Source organism: Montipora capricornis, chromosome 2 (assembly GCF_036669925.1).
Source record: "Montipora capricornis isolate CH-2021 chromosome 2, ASM3666992v2, whole genome shotgun sequence".
NCBI lineage: Eukaryota > Metazoa > Cnidaria > Anthozoa > Scleractinia > Acroporidae > Montipora > Montipora capricornis.
In genome coordinates, this window is record NC_090884.1 from 28,752,720 (window position 1) to 28,758,842 (window position 6,123).

Consider the following 6,123-nt stretch of genomic DNA (forward strand, 5'->3'; position numbering starts at 1 on the left):
GAACTGTCTACTTTTAGACCAGTCCAAGAACTTTCTGATAACACGAACGTAAGCTTTAGTGGTCGAATCCGACCTGGACTTCAACATAACATTTAGCACTTCATAAACGTTGATTGAAGAAAACTGTTGAAAGCCATTCCAAGAATTACTTGATAGCATAATCTGTAAAGACAAGAACAAAACATAGATACTAGAAGAACAAAAGAAAGACAGAACATCATTTAATAACCGTACAAAAATCAGTCATTGATGGGGCCAGTGCCACGTAAGACGTTAAATGATCGTATGGGCCAGTGCCGCGTAGATCAACAACCATTGATGAGGCCAGTGCCACGTAAGACGTTAAATGATCGTATGGGCCAGTGCCGCGTAGATCAACAACCATTGATTAGGCCAGTGCCACATAAATCAACTATACTCCTATTAGGACAGCACCATATGAAATGACAGACCAAACATTAGGCCAGTGCCTTACAAATAAACGGCATACTGCCTTGGCCAGCGCCAACAACTGAAAAAACATAGGCTAGTAGACACACCGTCCAATAAATTAATCAGTAAATTTTAGTCTAACGGCCTTCTGAGATTTAAGATAATGTAATACGCTTGGGATGATACCAACTGGATGGACTACTAAGCAATTTTCCCCTCGAAGAGACTGAAAGAAAAAAATCAACACCCGACGAATTGGGATTCCAAAACCTCGAGAAAAACCTGGGGATCTCCTGGTTATAAATATTTGCAAAGAAATCTACACTATGCGGACCCCACAAGTCATCAAGAAAAAGAAAAATTCTTCAGTAATTTGCCAATCATCAGTATCAATTAAACGACTTATATAAACAGCTGGTTGATTCGAAGTGCGAGGGATCCACTGTACATCTAAATGAATTCCCGATCGGATACAAATATCAAAAATCCCTCTGGCCATTTGTGCAAACCTAATTTCATGCTGCCCACTTCAACAATCTGAGCAGCTACTTGGCTATCCGTAAACCACTTAACATGTGATCCAACACTGAGGCAAATGATTGCAAAGAAACTCAATAACAGACAGTTCTCTCCACATTGAACTTTGACCTCTCTCGTTCTCCGACCACGTTTTGTGGCACACAAATCATTGTTAAAATCAGTAATTGCTCCACCTCCGGTGGAACTGGCGTCAGAATACACAAAATAACTTGGTACCTTACTTACGAAGCAATACCTAGTGTTGATATTAACCATACTTTCCTTCCAAAAATACAGTTCTTCCTTGCAGTAATCGTCAAGAAGGGATATAGAATCCCAATTATCCCTGCACGCGGTGGACAAGACACAATGTCTGGTCATTATCCTGCCAATGTTACCAACTACAGGCCAGGTAGAGATAACTTGACCTGTGAAGGAAGACAACTCTCTCGCGGTAACTTTGAAATCGGCTTCAATAATATGATCAATTGATCTTAACAATTCTCCTTTCCACAATTTTAAAAGTACCTAATGCAGCATTCCAGGTAATACCCAGCCAGTCCAATACTTGGGTGGGTTCCCATACCGATTTATCTTCATTGACAACAAAACCTGCGTTGCACAAATCCGCCCTTACAGCCCGGGCCTTAATGAGACAACTTTCTCTATCCTGAACAATCGCCCAACCATCATCCAAGAAGATGGCTTTACAAAGACCCTGTACTGTACTCTCCAATAACTTTTTTTTTTTTTTTTAAGGCTTCAAAACCTTAGTAAAAAACCAAGAGGCAGAGGACAGACCGAACGGGAGCACAGAAAAAACATAAAATATTTCCTTAATGTAATCGGGCGCACGCCATGAAAACCCCAGCTCTTGTGCAATGTCTACATGATGGTAACCACTTTTTAAATCGAAGGAAAACATGAACCCATCCTTCACAAAATAAGACATAGCAATTTTCCAGTCCTCTTACTTAACACTTTGCTTAATTAATGACTTGATGACATGGCGCAAATCGAGAATAACCTCTTCTTACCGCATGGTTGTTCAGAAACTGACAAAGGATTTACAACAAAAGGCTGCTCATTAACCAAACGCACCCGGTCTGAATTAAGGAGCTCAAGAACAGCTTGATCCACAAAAACAGCATAAATACGAGCCGACTTAATATTTTTCAGTTTTACGGCCAACGGAAAACTAATGAATGGCAGTCTGTAGCCATTTTCAATAATAGACAAAATGAAATCCGGAGCACCTATAGATCTGCAGAAAACTAAATTATTCTTCAGATTACCCTTAACACGTAATGAATGTCAACTTTCAAGTTCGTAATCCTGGGTAAACTGATGTACCTGCGAAAAGGCATCATCATTGCTTTTGTTGAGCTGATTGGCCTGAGGTTGGCTTGTTGTAGGAGATTCCAGGGAAAGAATTGTAGCTAAGGGGCTGGTAACTTCCCGGCCAGAACAAGGATTGGCAGTCCTTAGCCCAGTGCCCAAATTTGCCGCATTTGAAACAGCGGAAGAAGTCGCCAAAAGCGTCTCTACGGCCTGAAAGATAAAGGCAATGACGAAACCTGTAGTAAACGGGAGGTGGGGGGGGGGGGGGGGGGGGCTTAAAGCAGAAAGATGAATAAACTGTATGGAACCGCAAGCGTGAATGGTACTCAAGAGACAGCGGAGGGTATAAATACTAATAACTGGCCAATCCTGACATACATGAAAAACAGAATGCACAATAGTGGGTGCGGCAGGTGTGAAATGAAAACACCGCAACTAATTACTTGGAATACCAGCGGAAAATATATGTTATAATTAAGGAAAAAGAGTTGAATTGTAATTTAGAAAACAAGAGTTCTTCATTCTTATCCTTTGGGGACTTCAATAACTGTAATGTGACTTTCAATATCAGTAAATAAATAAACTTGTTTTAAATGTCTCAATACACATTTCATAATGGCGGTCAGCGCACGGAGCTGGTGACTAATTACCATGAAAATGAGGTCAGAAAGGCCCTGGTTGATTGCTTTTGTCAAAGAGGAAAATTATGCCAACTCGTTGTTGTGTTGCACTATGCCCGAAGAAAAGATACCTCAATGAGGATGGAACGAAAAGGTCCTATTCTATATTTCCGTCCTGTGATCTTCAAATAAAGAAGAAGTGGTTGCACTTGCAACTAAGCATACTAAGGTATGCTCTTTACATTTCAGGAATAGTGATATCGTAAAAAAGTTATCAGGAAAATCTGCGTCGAGAGATGGAGCTGTTCCTTCTGTTTTTCCTTGGATTCGGCAGTCTCTCGCAAAAGAAAGAGGCCGGCTACAAGAAACTTGGAAACAGTCTCTCGTCTCTCCCGTACGATTCGCTGTAAATTGAAAACGTCAGACCCAGTTGCGAATGAAGGAAAGGTTGAAACAAGCTTACCATCGAGTTCATCAGATAATAGATCAAATCCGATCGGCATAAAAACGCAAGATGCTGAAACGCAAACGGAATCCACTGACTAAGAAGACCACACACAACTTGAGCGACAGGAATTGCTTACATCAATGATAAAAAAATCAGGAAATGGAGATTGATATTGAGGAACTTCAGTGCAAATTGAAACAGATTCAGCGGCAAAAGGATGTTCTTAATAAGAGACGTTTTAACCTTGCAAATGTAAGAAAAAAGGATACTGCAGCAGCTTTTTATTCTGGGTTTCCAAACTGGGAAACTTTCACGGCCGTTTACAAGTATCTTGTCCGTGGGGAAAGGGGTGAAAATATCTCATACTCGCGATCCTCAAATGCTGACACTTGAATCTCATGACAATCAAGCAGATGGGTTACTATCTAAAAAAGGGAGAGCAAGATCTTTGACTCCAGAGGACGAATACTTACTGGTCATGTCTACGCTGAGACAAGGGTTTCATGAAAACCACCTTGCTACCTTGTTTAATGTATCAACGTCCACCGTAAGCAGAACAGTTATCACCTGGATGAACTATATTTACTTTAAATTTGGACACATAAACATTTGGCCGAGCAGAGAAGTAATAGATGGAACGATGCCTAAAGCGTTTAAAGGTTAATCTACAAAAGGGTCATAATTGATTGTACAGAAGTAAGATGCCAAATGCCGAGTTGTTTGCAACTAGACGGAGAAGTCTTCAGCAGTTACAAAAACACACAACCAGTCAAATATCAGCAGAAGATGTGGTAAAGACTCAAGAAATCGCGAGTTTAAGGATTCACATTGAGCGTGCCATAAATAAAATTGAAAACTTTCCTGTCTGGGACAGAGTTGTACCCGCTACATCAAGTAGGTCTTGCAAAATCAAATGTGGAAAGTATTTGCTTTTTGTTGTAATGCACAGTCAAACATCACATCTGCTGATCCACGAATCTGAACTTTTCATAAGCAAAAATTGCTGAACTGAGTGATCAGTATATGATCTGCGCATATGAAATAAAGCCTTGATTTCATATCCACAGTTTATATATGATCCATTTCATATATCATTTCATCATTGATTCATTCCTCACGGGAACATTAGAACCCACAAATGACCAGCTCCCAACGTCAGTGGCTACATAGCTCAGTTGGTTAGAGCATCTCACCGGTATCCCGAGGTCACGGGTTCAAACCCCGTTGAAGTCCTGAATTTTTCAGGCTTCTCTACGCAATTGCAAAAATTCCGTTCATAACTGCGAAGATCATAGCTTCACTTGGTAATAAGTGGCATGTTTCTGATTAAGTTCAGCCCAGAATAGAGGTTTTGCATGGCGGGAACAATAGATTCTCTTTCCTTTGGTAAAAATGTTCTTTCTAATGCAAAACATTTTCATTGTTCCTGCCATGCAACGTGGCTGCCGTGCCAAACCTCTATACAGAGGGGATTCTTTGGCCCCCACTGGTGTACACAATAAAGTCACACCATCTTGCACCAGTCAATGCCATCTGACCTTGCACTTGAAACTAGTATACATGATCCTCCTTCAGTTTGCCCTCAGTGTTACTTATCTTCTCCATAAAAAAAGGTTGGATCTGTGCTGATCCAATGGTGTCACATGATGTTTTGTATAAGGACATTTTACCTAAGCAATGCCAAAATGGTCAGTACATCCAAAATCAATTACTTTTGCATCTGGAGTGGTGCCAATAATTGGGCATTTTGAAACCACAAGCCTACAAGGGAGTACAGTTATACAGTGCATACTTGCATATCTTAAACTTTAAGGACAGAATATGATTACAAAAGCCTACTTGTCCTGCTACACAAGAACAATTGGCTTTCTTGACTTCTCCTAGCCTGCGTTCGCAGGCTAGACTTCTCCAGTCACAATACACAGACCTATTTTCAGATTATGGGGATGGTCATTTTTTCTGAAACAGTGAAAGCATTCAACCCAAAAAAATTTTTGGTCACTATCGCATTAAATCTCTTCATGATAGTCGTCGTCTAGAAAGCGTCCCGCCCTGATTAAACCTGTCGGAACAGTGTGATAGACAATATTACCGATTGTCTTTCCCGACTTAGTGATGTGATTGTTCATTTCAACCCTCGTGAACAAAGGCATTTTGTCAAGTGAACATCCCTAGTCTCTTGGAAATCCTACCGTTTCTGTATTGCTACTCAGTATCGAAACCGTTGATTGCTTCCTGCGGCTGTAAATTTTGTCCGGATCCGGATCAACGATATCCTTATGCACCAGTCATTTGAAACCCCCGCATCCCCCCATTCGGGCCTTAGCGGGGGATTGCGGGAACGTTCACCTCATATACACTCCATTTTGGTTCCCCGGTAGGCGGGGAATTCGCTAGAAGTCACGGCCTTCACATCCCGTACCGGGGGAATTAAGCGGGGCAGTCACTCCTTGGTAAGCGGTCTTCATTTTCGCGCCTCATAGTAATTTTGCACACATTATTGTCGCTTTCTTGACAAACTCGATCATGGATTCCGGTTAATTTTTTACATTTTGCAAAGGGTAATAGCCATTACTCTAAATAAGTATGTGTAATCAAATGGCGACGAGTGAAATTAGGAAATAATTTCACGCGCGTTTTGTCAAAATTCTGACAATTTCCCGAGCCTTTAGGCGAGGGAAATTATGAGAATTTTGACAAAACGCAAGTGAAATATTTTCCAAATTTCACGAGAAAACCATTTGATTACCTTTTAATGTCGTG